A 17693-nucleotide genomic window follows, 5' to 3' on the forward strand; every position below is an offset into this window, starting at 1 on the left:
TCAGCACTATCATAATGGAATTCGTAAAAAAGTCTGGAATAAAGGAACATGATTTCAGAAAAACCAGTTTTATTTTGCCTTCTTGATACATGGACTCCCTTTCTTCTACGCAGTGTGACGTGGCCAACGTCCTTACCACTCTGGACCACCATTACGGCACCCGGATGAGCGTGTTGGGTGAAGGCGGTACTTTGGTCTTTTTGATTCGATAAGTTTATATACGCTATGAATAAATGCGTGTTTAAAATGGTGGCCATACAGATTAAATTTGAATTCAAAAGCAACTGTGTCTTTTGTGATTTTTATGCAACGCCATAGCGGCACTTAGTGAGCAAGAAGCAACCGCCGTGGAATTTAAGAGGTTTTATAGATTTAAACTTACTATTGCCCTTAGCAATTCTTTTACACTAAGTGGAAATATTTTCGAGCGCTGCTAACAGTTTGTAGTTCAGAAAACTAGTTTCTGTTAAGCTGTATCAGTGCTACACAAACTATAGCTGTAACATTCGCTCCATCTGAAGTCCCTGTTTACATCCTTTGAAGAGTTGAAAGCTGAGTCACTCATTAGAATTAGTAACGCTGTTGCAGAGAAGTAGATTGTGAGAAATTGCTGCGCTGCTACTAAGCCACTGATATCAACTGCGACAGCGCAACTTCTGAGGAATAAAACACTGACTCAAAAGGAAAGTACATAAGGCCGTACAAGTGGATGAATGCAGCAGCTCCGTATAAAATTAACTGCTTGGTTTTGGATAGCATTCTTTTCAAACGGCCTTAAAAAAAATACAGGGCGTGACTATCTTGAGCCAGCACCTCGGATCTACAGCTACCCTCAGGCCTACAGCTCGAGTGGTGAGGCATACTGCATAGAATTTCAGCTATCCTGTAGAAGACGAGCGAAAAGTAGCTTGCTTTTATCCTCTACCATGCATGTGAAGCACGAGCATGTATATTTGACCAGAGTCAAAATTTGCTTGCCGTGCCCAAAAAATGAAGCCTATATTACACTGCCCTCAGCACCACAGCTTCATTTGCTGCTCACCCACAGTGCCATCGGTATAGTACCACCCACATTTTGAGCTGTGCAAAGTGTTTATTAATATTTTTCTTTACCGCAATGTTGAGCACAATTTGTTCGCAAAAAAAAAACTTATTTGCACTGCCACATTGCGGGGAAGGCACATTTATTCTTAAGCTTCAGCTGTTCTCTCTTCTACGAAAACACGGCGCATGTTTAACTGTTGGCCATACTTCGCACTTCAGGATGGTTTTTAGAGCGGCACCGAATAATCCAATGCCGTGGTAGGTATATTTTTTTGAGAATTGGTAAGTAAAAGCCAATTGAATACATGTGAACTCCTCAATAAATAGATTATATTGAATAAAGTTGTTGGACAACATTTCAGCTGTCTTGGGAGTTTTTAAGAGGTGTTAGCAGCATTTCGTGAAGTCATCACCATGCTTCTATGGGGAGACGTGCAGGGTGCGGCAAAAGTTCTCAGGCCACAGTGCCTGCTTTTGAGTTGTGTAATGGGGCACATATGACGCCCCAAAGATGAGAGAACGAGAAATATCATTCTCGCATGTGAGAATCTTGGCACCTTCATAGCTAGGCGTCTCAAGAGGTAGAATATACTGCTATGAAGCCGGCAGTGTTGCCGAGAAATTTTTGACGCGGCTGTACATTGATGAGCTTGAAGTATTGCAACCCACACTGTGAAAAAAAGCATATAAAAATTGCTTTCATAAACTCTCTCCAGTTGAAAATGCTTTTGTCCAGTATTCCTGGGTATGAGCTTTTTAAAAATGCCTAATATGGCTTGCATGCCACGTTTTGCGACAGCACTGCAGAATTTATCTGTGGTGCAAGGTACGGGTTGTAGACTTATGTGGCGTAAAGATTAAAATTGGCACATGCGCCTAGGCACATAAGTGCATAAACGGTCAAAGAGAGAGTGGCCAAAACTGGACAGCAAGTTCGTAGCATGCCTTCGTAATAACTCCTATGCGATCAGCAAATGTACTAAAACACAGGGGTAAAATAGAAAGAGAAAAGGAAATAAGTTGCGTGGATGGAGTGCACACAGCCTTTACTGAGTGCTGTACGGGCACACCAAGGCAATAGCTAGTGTGGAAAGCTTGGGTTTCAGTAATGAGACGCAACATTGTAATTCTAGGCAGGGTGATCCTGGGAAATATTTCATATGTAGCACCGAGAATATTCCTGTGAAGCTCTTCCAATTCTTCTGATATCTAAATACGACATTCAAAGCCCGTATACAGGTAATACACGTTATGTCGTCCAACGGAGTTATTAGGTAATATTTTTCTAACACTTCTAAATCATGTGTAGAATTCATGTATAGGCCTAAAGTTCCCATCGTTGTCTTGATGGGGAAGTTTGGAAACGCCTAGGTACACCACCTCCCCAAAGCCGATTTTGGCAGCAGTAGTCAACTAGACAGCAGTCAGTGACGCTCGAAAGTGATGTCTCCCAATGCGTGTATTTTTCGAGCAGCGTTCGACCAGGTCCTCCCAATGTGATTCGGCCACTCGTTCTCTGCTCACGTTGTCACAGCTCGCTGAGCCCCATCAGCTGCTTGTTTGCAAATCAATGTCAGTTTTAAGAGAGAGTTTATTTTGCGTGACCTCTGAAATGAAACACGAGCATAGACAGGCCGTCTCCTGTAGAATAGTCGTACTTTTTTTTTATGCCTTTTGTGAACTATAATTGAGACAGTGAGCGCCGAGGAAGGCTTACATTTCGCAAAAGTAATGACTCACCTCGGGCTCGAATAAACCTATGCAGTTTGACGAGGCTCTGGGTAATTTGCTGCACCCTCAAAACTGGAATATTCTGGACAATTGCCCCTCGGCACTGCAGCCGAAATGGCACACGTTGTTCCGCTACTCTCACAACGTTTATAGTGAAGCTGAGCTCTTTCTTCTCTGGGACGATGGGTTTCCGACATTCATCTGCCGCGATGGGTCAGTGGCTTTGGCGTTCGGTTACTGATCCCAAGGTCGCAAGACCAAATCCCTCCCTTGTAGGCAATATTTCGATGGAAGTGAAATGCAAAAACGTGCATGTGGTCTACGATGTCTTTGTAGGTTATTGAGGCCCAGGTGGTGCGATATAATACTGACTCCTCTACGCGTACAGCAGCGGCCCTCACAGCCCATGTACGCTCCTGGCCGTGAAGCCCCCCATACCAGATGTCATATGATTTTCAGACGTTCGGTGCCTGATACACGGTGGTGTCACAGGGTTATGCGACTTACAAATCTTTGCAATGCCTGGAGCGGCAACGAGAACTCTCCCAGTGCTAGTGTAGTTTCACCGCTGTTCTTTCGCTGTCTTTATGGAGGGTGTCTCAAGACCACGGTAGCGTTGGCCAGATCTGTCATAAAGGCGCGATCTCTTATAGTTGCCTGAAGTACTTCTGGGCCAACAGTGCTGGTGCCGCATGACCACCTTAGTTGCGCAACGCAGACGCTGGGGTGTACGATAGACCCAGGTCATATTGTCGACTAAGGTGAACACTGTCTATACTGTGCAGTGTTGTGTCTTGGTTTCTAACACGTCCTCGCCTCGTTGCCTCTGTATAAGGGAGCATACGAAGAGTTAGGTCTACCGAAGTTGGCGCGTTCTCAAGAAGAAGCAGATCATCATCATCATGAACGCAGACGAGTCCACCGTCAAGACCATAAGCTGTTGGTACAGTTCCAGCTGTATTTGGGAAGGTGGGGAGATGGGTGCGCTTTAATGTGATGTCAGAACGCCACAGGTGCTACCTCTTTGTCTATTGCTATCGTGGCAAAGAGCATTGTGCTCGGAGTATAACTCAGAACTTCGCAAATATAGTCTTATATAAAATATAGTCATATAAATATATAGCGCTTGTGAAGCAAAGCTGGAAGGATCTTCATGTGCGAGCTGAAGACGCACAGACAACGGCGCCCAGCCGAAGGCTCGATTTGCAAGAAAATAAAGAGGCCAGCCACGGTAGATCTGGTCGGGCATTTAAAAGTCTTTTCAACACCTACGCCAAGCGGCAGATCACAATTAGAGCAAGGGTGTAGCCAGGGTTGTACCAGTAGGCTTCTACCAGCAAAATACTGCGTGCGAAAACACGATAATCCTAAACTCCTGAAATGGCATATGTGCATGGTTTAAAACGCAAGTCTGAGAGGGAAAAACTGCCTCAGCGAAGAAAAGAAAGTAGAAACTTTGCCAACTTGCAAAGGAAGAAGGCAAAAAGAACAAAATAGGCTGCCAGCATATTTGACACTGCTGCGACAGGTGAGGTGGATAGAGAAGCTAGACCAAAAATTCTCAGCGCTTTAGACCCCTCATCATCTGCTTGCGGCTCGTTATGCACTATTTACCAGCGCAATGCAAAAGCTTCGTCTACTTCGCTAACAACCGATAATCGCACAACGACTGGGAGAATCGTCATTTCTGCTCTTCTTGCATTATTAAGTGGAGCGAGAAGAAGTAGGCCTCAGTGACAAGTGTGCCATTTCTCAATAACTTCTTCATAAGCCGCGGCTGGAATAATCAGTCAGGGTACGTCAATTCCGAGTATACAGTTTTGAATTGTCGCGCACAGGCGGTCGGTATCCGTTGGCAGTGAAGTTTGGATAACGGCTTCTTATTTCTAGTAAGTCGTATCTTTGCTTGTTTCTTTGTTACTTGGGCACTGCACTTTAAGAGTGAAACCTGGGAGAACACACTGATGCAATACAAACTGTAGCATCCAAATCTAAAGTCGAGGTTATGGCAGTGACTAATAAAATCCCGGTGGCTGCATTCTGGGGCTCAATGTTCCTTTCCCATGCTGGCATGTACCCTCTGGAATAAACCTTGCTACTGGACTGGTTGGCAAGGCAAACTTAGAAGTACAAGAGCAGTACACAAATGACCACAGGACGAAGGAAAGACGGCACTACATGCATTCTAAAGAACGTAAAAGCAAAGACCGTCATAAAACTCGATTATGCTCTTTTAAATGAGCATAACTGATAACACCAGTAGCATGCAAATATCAGATATTAGCATCTAACTTACATTTCTACAAATTCAGCATGATGAGAAAAGTCTATTGATTGGAAGAAGCAACTGGCATAATAAAACATTCATTGACTAGGTGCTTAAAAAAAGCAGAAAGCAAAAAAATCTCAAGATGACACAGATTTTGCATTTTTGTCGGCAAAAGTGCAGATCCAGTACTGAGATTACATGTTTACTTTATGGAGATACTGGGTGCATTTTTTTGTGACCATTTCTTAACTTCGACCAAATTCAGCGCAACCTAATTTATAACTGAATCTGTTCTTCCAAGCAATTCCAGTTTCAGCAGTCTAAACATGGTTGAGACATCACAAGTGATTATCCACTCACACTGAGGCATACAAAAATTGCAAAATAATAAAAATGGCAAAGCAATGGTTATACTACAATTTTTGTACTCCTCACGGGATCACATATTCATCTGTAACGTTGCAACCATCATCTGGCAACTGAAACTGAAAGAACAGAAGAAAAAAAATGCAATTAAAAATTGTCTATTGTGTGCTGACAAACTCCATGTAGTGATCAATGTTTATTAATGTCATGCGCATCATTCCAGAAGCAAAAGCGAAGGAAAATTTTGGCATCTCCACTTCTTTTGAAAAGCATGGTTTAAAATTAACAAGGCGAACAGCTTCAGTTGCCAGTATGCATTGCAGCACACCATTAATGCACTCTAGAATAGATAATGCAAGTTTCACACAAGTAGTGCTTCTGTGCTTTCACAAAACGTCTGAAAAATGTCTTCACGAAAAGGTCAGAAGACGTCAAGTTGACCATGTAAGAAAAAATAAGCATGTAGCGCCACTGCTTCTGCTCGCACGATAAAGAGCTTTGCGAGAGCGAGCAGAACAGAACAGGTTAGGCGCCCGGCTGAACTGCAGGCATCATCTTCAGCTCTTTGAGGCTTGCACAAACAGCTTTCATCCATGGAACGGCATCAGCAAGGATAAACGTGGCCGCACCACATTTGGTACCACTGTGCACCACACAGTTGGTGACCTAGGACAGCCTGAATGCCCTCGCAACTGGCACACTGCAGCTGTACCTTCGAGTTCCTGCTTTGCCATGGACCTACCGCAAGATAAGTGGCACCCTGGAACGTAAGTCGCTGCTTTTGGGTCGCCAGTACCGCAGCCTGTTCATACCAATCTTCAGACCTCATGGCGAGCTGCGTCGCATTCGGCCTTACCACCGTATACGAAGCACTTCAGCACAAATATGCTGCCCTTCTCGTCGCTGGCTGTCAACCTTCTCAGCCTATGAGGCCGCATCGAGCCCATCGCTTAGCCAGTCCAGATACACGCTTGCATGCAGTGAACGCGCCACCATGTTTGCCCTGGGCGACGTTCCCTACTTGGTCACACCGCCTACACGCAGACGTTGTAGCAGCAATCGCCCGCTCAGAAGCAGCCATGTTCGCTCTCTTGAATTTGCACCGCCTATCCGATGGCCCCGCATGGAACCAGTGGCCTGATCTTGACCAGCCTGTAGAAACTTGTACATACCATTTTTTGGGGTGGATTTTTCTGTCCCTCTCATGTGTACTTTTCACGCAAACCCCGCATTCGCGCTGGATGGGGGCCCGTGTAGCGCCATTGCTTCTGCTCACGCGATGAAGAGCTTTGCGAGCATGAGCGCAACTAAGCAGGTTAGACACCAGGCTCAAATGGCAGCCATCTTCAGCTCTTTAAGGCTTGCACAAACTGCCTTCGTCCATGGAACGGCATCAGCAAGAATAAACATGGCTGCACCGCATCTGGTACCACTGTGCGCCAGAAGCAAATTAGCCTACTTCCTGAGCTCAAGTGCATGCACAGCATTTCATCGCCTGTTCCTGCCTCCGCTGGGGCCTGGAGCTCCCAGAAGCCACCTTTTTATCACTCCGCTGATGTCCTTCAGGGTTGCTTGGTTAGCAAGTTTTCTTGATACAGTCTGTGAAAAATTAAAAAAAAAAGAAAACTTGATTTCAGTTACTTTGACATACACCGGTGTAGGTAAAACAGGTTGAAAAACAGTGCCAGGCATTACTGATCACAGGAGGCAAAACTTAAGGCCATCCACTTTTCCACCCTTAGCAAAGTGAGAAGGTATTCATCAGTTTTTGCCCATAGCAAAAAAATACCCTTTGGTATGAAAAAAATTATCCTAAACGAAGCACCTTTATCTAAAAGGTGTTCACAAAATATCTGGAAGTGCAGCAATGGTAGGCCAATGCTTAGGCAAACACTGCACTTGATGGCAGCTGAGGCTCCAGAAGCACATGCTTCTCCCAAGTGTGGACACTACAAAAAATGCCCAGCAACTGCAGTTTGATAAGGACAGCACCTTGTGTGTCTCCAAAAAAGAGCAGTACTTTACTGCTGTTCTCTCATTTCACAAAAACATGAAACTGAAGGCCTAATTTTAAGACTATTAACCTTCCCATTAACTGCTCCTCAAAATTAAAGGGAAGAATCTCAACTATCGCAACCTTTCCTTTCGCCTTCTACCAGTGTTTGGCTACTCAGAAGGCACAGGTTACTGCACTCTCGGTTAGTTGAGCTCATATAAATTACATCAAGCATCGCCTCGCCCTGCTCCTGCCCTCATGAAGGCAATACTGCCATTGAAATGATGGCATTGAACAGAAGCATAGGTGATTAACAGTGCTTCCTTTCCCAATCAACACACAATTCGTCACATGGGTAAAATATCTAGCACTGCAGTTGTAGCAAAAATGTCAACCTCAAATATACATAATTTTTACACGTATCGGAGAGCAGGCAGGGTGTAACAATCATTCCATTTGTGAAGAGCTGCGTATGCCATCAACTCGACAGCTTCATTATTACTTCTCTTACATGATCATAGAAAGCAATGTGCCTTACTAATCATCATGGTGAGGACGTTTTGGAGCTGTTCAAATGCGAGTTTCTGGCCCTGTGAACTTTTCCAACTGAACCCTAGTGCTGCTTCCTCCGTCAGCAGGAGCTGCAGGTAATTCCTCACACAACCTTGCATGTCATCATCATCATCATCATCATCAGCCTGACTACACCCACTGCAGGGCAAAGGCCTCTCCCATGTCTCTCCAATTAACCCTGTCCTTTGTCAGTTGCCGCCACTGAATCCCCGCAAACTTCTTAATCTCATCCGCCCACCTAACTTTCTGCCGTCCCCTGATACGTTTGCTTTCTCTTGGAATCCAAGAGAAAGCATGTCCGTCCCCCCAAACCTTGAGAAGCACTGCACCCAAAGAAAGCAAAGTGCATATGAATGCTTAGACCCAAGCAATCAATTTTCATCCAATGTGACTTAACAGCTGCTTTTCGAGGTTGCTGTCTTCCGACAGGTACTCGTCAAGCCGCAGCAGCTCCTTTGCTGTAGCTGCTGGCAACGTAGTGCAGTCATCGGGGAGATAGTAGTGCTCACTTTGTTAGGATGACATAAATGCCCTCACAGTTTTCAAATCTTGAAAGATACGCATCTGGTTATCAAAGCGCTTCTTCTCAAAAGCTGAGAGATACAAACAGGTGTTCATGAGTAATTCTGTGGGCCATTCACATTCTTGTTTGATGAAGACTGCAAAGATACAGATACAAAATTTTGTTCCTGCTGCCCACGTCGATTTTTCATTGAAGAGCTCAAAATGTGGTGCAGTTCCCAGTTATTACACTTATTTAGATAGCTCTGTTCACATAGCGATACGAGAGTTAGCCAACTAAAATAGATAGAGATTCATAAGATATTACTGCTTGAATTTAGAGCAGTGAAAGTAGTGTATCTTGAATAAATGCCACACAATGCACACTTCCCGGAAACCACACGTCATAAAACTTAATCACACCGGGTTAGTGGTACGGAGGTGTACGACACAAATCATATAATCATATAACAAAAATATAATGCATGTATTTCAAGTCTTGAGCAAATCACACTAGAACCTATTGAACAAAAAATCATCAGTAGTTCTAAGCTATAAAAATTTAGTGCATTTGAATTTCTCACACAGGAATCGCTGAGTGAGGCAGTGGAGTTTCTGTTGCAAGGTTGTTGAAATCGCTGCCAATGAAAAAGAGAGGATAAGGGAATATTTTGCATTAGTACGTGTATTACTTCACAAAAATTTAACTGCTGCAATATGTATAAACATTGTTGTACCCAGCTATAGCAAACTCGGGTATAGTATATTTCTGAAACCGCAGTACCAATTTAACTCTCATGAAAGACTACATTTTTTGGGGGGGTTATAGAAAAACTTTTTTTTTTCAAAAACACGGCCATTGTAAAGAGCGTTTGGATGTGGCGATGTACCTACCGCGGAATGATGACAACGCAGTACGCGTGAGGCCGACTTTCGGAGATAAATGCATACAAAAGACGATAAAACGGTGCTCTTTGAGACAGCTTCACCGCAAAGCTCATAAGCTGTGAGGAGAAGTGCGCAGCATGCAGAAAAAAAAAAAGTAAAGCTGTTTATGAACGCAGAAAGAAGGAGGCACGGGTCGTCGAGAAAGGAAAAACAGTAAAAATGGAGTGAATAGTTGGAAAGGGAAGAAAAGGGCAAACATTCGCAGCATGGCAGTGTGAAGCACTGGGAAGCGGCTGCAAGAAACGGAGGCGCGGCGGCATTTTGCGAGCGGTACCGCCTCGACGGTGTCGCACGCTTAACTATTGCCACTTAAACGTTGCTGAGGCTGTGAAAAATGACGTCTTCACGCAAAACTTTTGTTTTTAAATGAAATCAATCTCGCGTTATGTTCGTAGCTGCATTGTATTTGTGCATATGTAATCCTTCCTCAAGACGCAAACAAAATCTAAAATGAGATAACACGAAATGTGATAAATTAAAAAAAGTAAGGATGGAATGTATTTTTTAGTGTTTATTTTATAAACCAAAACAGTGTTCAGTAAGTGGTTGGTTTATGGTTTATGGGGTTTAACGTCCCAAAGCGACTAAGGCTATGAGAGACGCCGTAGTGAAGGGCTCCGGAAATTTCGACCACCTGGGGTTTTTTAACGTGCACTAACATCGCACAGTACACGGGCCTCTAGAATTTCTCCTCCAAAGAAATTCCAGCCGCCGCGGCCGGGATCGAACCCGCGTTTTTTGGGTCAGCAGCCAAGCACCATAACCACTGAGGCGCGCGGCGGCGTAAGTTGCCAATTAATTACCACAGAGCATCCTCAGAGCCATATGCCATCACCAACAACTGATGTGGTCAAGACCCTCATATAGTAAAAATTTTTGCTGGTCCGAGTCACGTTATATAGAGGGGTTCTATTGTATACTTTGTGTTGAGGTGATGCAGCACTCATCAATACACAACCTCAACTGATGAATTGTACCGAAAAGTAAGAGGCTATTCATGAGGAGCAAGTGGCAGTAATTTGTTGAGCACATGCCTTCTCCATACACTGTCATAAGTCGTTGACAGCATGCCAATTGCTACACTTATTTGCTCTTGTGCTGAGCTCGAAACTCTAGACAAAGACCCAGCTTTGCAAGGAGCATAGTAGAGGAAAGCTCGGGACACTGCAGTGCTCTTTTTACTGTTTGCAAGCTAAATTAAGTAATACTCCCAGCAACTAGGACTTTACTGCAATGCGGCACTACTAAATTTGCAGGAATACCATGAACTATCAATTACACTTCAAGAACTCGTCCATATTTAGGGTGAACATGCAAGTCAAATGCTGCGCTGCTCTTCGCAATGCCAGTGAGTCCGTTATGGATGCCCAATGAAGTGAAAAGGCAGACAACATGATGCACCACACGCACGTTCCTTTGCCCCTGTTCCACTTTGCTCTGATGCGGTACACGGTTGGGCCCACCGGCACTCTGAAGAGGACGGCCAACCTGTCTCGCATGTTCACCTTAGTTGTGATGACCTTGTGCCTGTTCCTTTACGATTTCACACTTGTTTCAATAAATAAATATGCATATGTAGAACTCATCCTTTGAAGAACTTTTATCCCTGAATGTGTTGTCAGATCGGTGACCAGCAGGAAGGTGATCACGTAAGTAAAAATAAAAGAAAAATGATCACTGTTCCAATATACATCAGGCCTTTATAACATCGCTTCAGGCTATTCAAATTCTCGAATTAAGGACACCCGCATTAACTACTTCCATGCAAAGTTATAGCCTTCAAAAATGGCAGATACAAAAGGTCCCTTTCTGCACCAAACTTGTCATCCTTGGAAATTGGCTCATGATGAAACTCAATCTACAGTCATTGTCAAAAGTGTCAATTATGTTTGTTGTTAAGATGCACAGCAGGCTACTTATAGCACACCTGCAGTATCAAGTCTCTGGATGGTGATCAGATCTTTCACCGTTGTGCCTTCAAAGCTCTGGTACTTCAGAGGGCCCTACCATGCATGACTGAACATTAAACCCTGTGGGGTTGTTCTCATATGGCCTGTTGTTCTGCGGAGCCATATCTCCCATTTTTGCAATATAATGCCTCGTTTCTTTCTACTTCTAAGGAGAGGAATTATAGCCTTGATGGAGTAGGCAAAGTAAGAAGAGGGGGAGAACATCCCCTATGCACCCAATTTGTTTCAGTGACTTAAGTCAAGAAAGCTACTTCTGGTAATGTATCCTAATTTCAGAACAAGATTACTGAAGGCATTTTTTCGGGCATTCTGAACTGTAGTACACCAGCTGAAAGAGAAAAAGCATGCCATTGAGAGAAACTGGGCAGAAAATCAATATCTAGAAATAGCAAAAAAAGAAAGAAGAGCTTTGCAATTTGTCAAAGTTCAAGGCATTAAAATGGTCATGTTTCCTTTAGGATAATGCACATCCTGAAGAAAAGCACTAAACAATGACTCAAGAAAACAGGACACACAAAACATTATTTGCTTCTTGGAGGGATGGAGAAACATTGTTTGTTGAGCTGCAAAGGGTGCTTTACAGCCTAGTCCCATCTAAGATGGAAGTTACGCAGGCACAATGCACATGCATTTAGACCACCTTACTCACTAAGAGGATGAAGAGAGGGAGATGAAAAAGGGGAGAGGTTAACCAGGAAAATGTGCGGGGTTAAGGGATGAGCAATGTTGCTTATAGAAAGGCAGATGCAGCGTACAGCCGCCACAGCCTAGCACACGGGCCCAATGCCCTCAACAAATTAAACAATGCCTGGCAGACCCTCAAAGCCAGCAATTGCTGCAGCGTTTGTCTGAGGACCTTCGTCTCCGTCAGTGGGTGGGGATCAACCGTGTTTGCTTGCAACACAGCAGCACCAGTTTTTTGCCCTCCACCTCTGTATTAAGCGATATGATTCAAGCCTTAGCAAACAGCACCATTTCCATCCAAGCAGAACGGTCCATCTACGCTAAGGTATTCACATTCCTTTTCAACACTGTGGGCGTATAAGCGCAGTGGATAAAGGGGATGCCATCAATAAAACTATAACAAATTTCAGGTAATTTTGTGCTTTTTATCAATGACACACAAACTACCATTCAATGCATCTCTCAGTTTTTCAGACTTCAAGATATATGCTTGCTGAGCTTGCTGGGATAACAACAAAAAGCATCCAGTAGAGAATAAAAAACTTAAATCTATAAAGACTGCTACACGTCATGTTCAGATATTAGCCCATCAAAAGAGAAAACTGAGGATGTGGTTTAACTATAGGTACTTCTTTAGCAAGCAAACTCATGAATCACAGTATGGTTGAGTTTCAAAATGACAAATCCATTTTTGAAATGAATAATGCACAGCCTTCCGTCCCTCTAAAATATCTTGCATTGCACGCACGACACGGGATCCAGTAGAAGTTGGTTCTGTGATGCCCCTATAGTTTGCTTTGGCAGAAGTGTTCTTAGGAATTTTTATAAACAACAGAGTAGACATATGCGACACATTAAGCACACTGGAAGAGTATGAGGCAAGGAATCCTTATGAATGCAAGGCACATGTGCACCTTGCTTTACACTAAGTCTTTCAAGGCGTAATTCAAAGAAAGTAAAAGAATACTATATCAATTACAGCTCTATCCAATATTTGTTCTGCACTCAAATTAGTTCTGCTCTTTAGCTATATCTTCATTATTGTTCAGCAGCAAAAGATGCAGTTACTGCCTAGAGAATCAGATTAAGAAATAAAACATTTTTTCCTGCCACTTGAATGAATCGCGATGTCAGTAATGGAAAGGATTCTATAATCACCTCTGGGAAGTGATTGGCAGTGACACCTAACCTCGAGAGCTGCACCAAAAAGAACTCCATAGATTTCACAGCAAGCATTGATACAAAAAACCGAATGCGCCGTAACAATTTGTTTTTTTAGGCCTCGATGACACAAGCACGGAACATGGTCTGAATTGGAAAACAAAATTGTGGCACTTTGTGCCGATCACCTCGACCTTCATCTTGACCCAAACAACATTATACGTGCCCACCGCGTTGGAAATAACTGGAACCACAAAATGCGCCCCATAATTGTAAAATTCACGGAGTTTAAAACCAAAGAGACCATTCTGTCCTGTGGGCGGAAACTTAAAGGGACCAACTACTCAATAAGAGAAGATTTTGAATTTCCAACCCGGCAGGCACGTTCCAAACTGCTTCAGTTCATTCGCCCACGGAAATGTGCCTTTAAACTGGCTTTTGACAAGCTTTACGTAGGCAATAAATGCTATGTTTACGACCCGACCACTGAAAGCGTGATAGAGAACACCAACTTGGCAACCAGCACGCGAAGAAGCGCAGGACCTTCATCGGCAAGCATTTCTGAAAGCACAACATGACGCCCCAAAAAGCAGGTACTATCTTCTGTCAGCATCCGGCGCCCTTTGCCATGCCTTGATCTAAATATCGCGTTCACGAACATCCAAAGCGTAATCCTAAAACGGGATCATCTTGAAAGTTTCATTACTGATGTTGATGCTGTGCTGTTAACTGAAACTTGGCTGAACGCAGACATCAGAGATTCCAACCCTTTTTCCCCTAATCTTAAAAACAGTATATACCGGCATGACAGGAAAAACAAAAAAGGTGGGGCGTCCTCATAGCTATCAAGAACACCCTATAATAATCTGACATCAATAGCGACGACACTCTTGAACTCACGTGGGCATGCTTGAACGACAAGGCTAGAAAAATTGTTCTTGGCATTTGCTATAGGGTACCGGATAGCAATTCAACATTCTGTGACGCTCTGTATTGCTCTTTAACCAGTATCGGAAATAACTTTGCAAACTCCCCCATATATTTATTTGGCGATTTTAACTTCCCGAACATTAGCTGGGCCCTACTATAAGTGCTTAATAGATCACCTTCCACAGAAGCAAAACATTTCCTCGACCTAACACTTGACTTTAACTTAGACAAGTCATTACAAGCCCAACAAGAGGAAACAACATTCTTTAACTACTCCTTACAACTTCCCCCGATGACGTAAAAGGTATAACCACGTTACCAGGCATTAGCGATCATAACTTACTTCACATCTGCCTCTCATTACCCATTAAAAAACAATCCCCAACACAAAAGGTAATAACCGAATACAAAAGGGCTAATTTTGACGCCATCAACCATGCACTATCAGAATTCTACAGCTCTTTCCAGAATTTTTATCATTCTCGCTCGGTCAATGCCAACTGGGAACTTTTTAATACCACTATGCTAACCCTGAAAAACATGCACATTCTGTCCTTCATTGCAAAATCAGATTCTAACAACGAATGGTTGAATAGACAACTTAAAAGACTTTTTAATAAGAAAAAACGACTGCATCGAACAGCTAACTTGCATAACCATCCCGTAGCATGGGAACGGTACCATCAGTGCGCAAAAGAATATAATGAATAATTGACCTCCACCAAGAAGTTTTTTCATCCGATTTAACAAACCTCAATAAATTCTGGCGCATTCGCTCCTCTAAGACACGATGCAATAGAATTGAGCTTCTAGACGTTAACCGTGAACCAATAGACAGTGATAAGAGCGCGACAGTCCTAAATGAATATTTCTGTTCAGTGTTCTCCCCAGCAGCTGGCAGTCCAAATCCTTTTCCAGCCATCTCAACAGTAACCATGCCCCAAATTACAGTCACTCCGGCAGGCATAGCTAATCTAATCAGTTCACTCAAGACTTCTTCATCGGTTGATTGCAACGAGATAAACAGTAAACTCCTAAAAAATACCTGTGTAGTATCATGCCAAATACTGCATCTAATATTTTCCCAATCATTAGAATCCAGAGACGTCCCTGATGACAGGAATATAGCAGAAAGTGTACCGATCTTCAAAAAAGGTGACCGCAAAAATCCTTTCAACTATCACCCTATTTCTTTAACCAGCATCCCTTCCAAATTACTTGAACATGTTATATCATCCAGCCTAATGAGCCACCTCGATTCCATAAACTTTATTTATCCCCATCAACACGGTTTTCGAAAATACTACTCCTGCGAAACTCAATTGGCTGAATTCACTCATGACATCCTTCACTTTATGGACGAAAACTTTCCAATTGATGCCATATTTTTAATTTTCTCCAAGGCATTCGACCGTGTTCCACACTCACACTTGCTTGCAAAACTTTCCTCTCTAGGTATTCCTGATAATATAATAACCTGGATCAACCAGTTTCTTCTTGGACGCAGACAATTCACATCAAGCAATGGCTACCACACATCCCTTTCTGATGTTACTTCAGGTGTCCCCCAGGGTGCCGGCTTATCCCCGCTACTCTTCCTCATTTACATCAATGATCTCCCAGCTAATATAGCTACTAAAGTAAGACTATTTGTGGACGACTGTGTCATCTACAGTCCCATTCATCATCTCACCGATAGCCACCTACTACAAAAAGACATTGATACAATAGCCACATGGTGTGACACTTGGCTCATGCCTTTGAACCTGGACAAATGCCAACTATTGTCGTTCTCCCGCAAACGAACAGTAATTCAGCATTCATACACCATCAATGCTACCCAGATTGCCAAAACATCATCCTACAAGTACCTTGGATTACATCTTTTTAATTAAATTAATTAAAAATTAAATTAATAAAAAAATCCCCTTGGTTTCTGTGGCTGTTGGCTTCTCTCATATTTATAACGACTCCCTCATTCCCCTTGCCTTGTTTGCTTAATTGCTTAGCGAGGGCCTCGGTTCTGGCAGCCTTGACGCCATAGGAAGCATAAGAGGGTTCTCACACAGCTTCCACCCTCGCCGTTCGATGGCGTTCTACGTCACATCAGCGGTAACTCAGGACGTGCTACGTCCGCCGCTTAAGAACGTGGGTGGCGCTGGTGAACACTCCCAAGGATAGGTTAGTTGTAAACATAAATACCCCCGAAAAGCAGAAGATTTGACAGCCGTCGCCGTAGCTCAGTGGTAGAGCACCGGTCGCGTAATTCAGAGGTCGTGGGATCGGATCCCACCGGCGGCATGTGGTTGTTTTTTCTTCTGCTTTTCTAATCAATTAGCTTTAAGCGGTAACATATTCAGTAATATTATAAATTGATCAACACCACAAAATAAAGAAATTAATTAAAAAATCCCCTTGGTTTCTGTGGCTGTTGGCTTCTCTCATATTTATAACGAGCCCCTCATTCCCCTTGCCTTGTTTGCTTAATCTTTCATCTTCGTTATCTTGGGTCAATCACGTCCAAACAATATGCTCTGATGCCTCACGTATTCTAGGCTATTTACGGCGAAACCTCAAATCAGCATCTCCGGAAGTGAGAAAACTGGCTTATCAAACTTTCGTTCGTCCCAAACTAGAATTTGCATCATCAGTCTGGCATCCATCTCAAGCCTACCTCACCGCCGAATTCGAAGCCATCCAAAATCGTGCAACCCGCTTCATCACTTCTGAATACTCCGAAGAAATCAGCATCACTGCATGCACTTAAACGCTCTATCTCCCTGCCTACTCTAAAGTCGCGCCGCATCATCTCCCGTCTTTGCCTACTGCACAGCTCCTTTTACCACCCTGCTTCCAGACACCCTTTGCTACAACCACCACTCAGAACGTCCAATCGCCTAAGCCATAGCCTCCCCATAGCAGGTATCAGAAGCCACACTTCAGCTAAGAACAGTTCATTTTTCCCCGACGCGACTACTCTCTGGAATGCCCTACCTAACAACATAGTTTTATGCGACGATCACAAATGATTTCGCACAAAACTCGCCAGTCATTTCCAAGATTTGTAAGCATTTCATCTGTGTTACCATCAATCATTCATTGGCTTTCAACTTTGCTTGCCGCCGCACGTGCATTTCTTGCTTTTTCCGCATCATCCCACAGATACCTTGATGGTCTTTATTTATTTATTTTTCTTGTATTTCGTTTTGAAACCGAAAAGCCTCAAGACAGCCGAAGGACTCAAGGGGCGAACAGAGGGAACAGAGAAAATTTGCTCCACACGCGTAGAGCAAATCCTATGCAACTATTAGGTGCAAAGAAAAATGGTTGTAACGGATGTTCATGTCGTGAAAGCTCCAAGGACTTTGCTATTGGGACAGAAGTTCTGGTAGTTAAAGCGCTGGTCATCACTCACTTTTTGGTCATCACACACAAAAACCACATTGCAAAAATGTTCCCAGGACTGCCTAGGAACTATGTGTGGAAAGTATGCGGGTTTGCTGAAAAGAAGGTGACCTCA

The 17693-nt window shown here is 43.4% G+C and overlaps 1 protein-coding gene and 1 long non-coding RNA gene across 3 annotated transcripts in view; both read left to right on the plus strand.

The window, feature by feature from the left end:
* LOC149352903 (uncharacterized) overlaps window positions 1-284 on the plus strand; it is a 35741-nt gene extending 35457 nt beyond the window's left edge. The window contains exon 3 of the long non-coding RNA XR_016290879.1: window positions 114-284. This is a non-coding gene — a long non-coding RNA (uncharacterized LOC149352903). The remainder of the gene's footprint in view (window positions 1-113) is intronic.
* Window positions 1-17693, plus strand: part of LOC149352902 (exosome RNA helicase MTR4-like) — a 148762-nt gene that overhangs the window by 71274 nt on the left and 59795 nt on the right. The window lies entirely within an intron of this gene.

This window comes from Amblyomma mixtum, chromosome 3, assembly GCF_055824585.1.
Source record: "Amblyomma mixtum isolate Tamu chromosome 3, ASM5582458v1, whole genome shotgun sequence".
NCBI classification, from domain to species: domain Eukaryota; kingdom Metazoa; phylum Arthropoda; class Arachnida; order Ixodida; family Ixodidae; genus Amblyomma; species Amblyomma mixtum.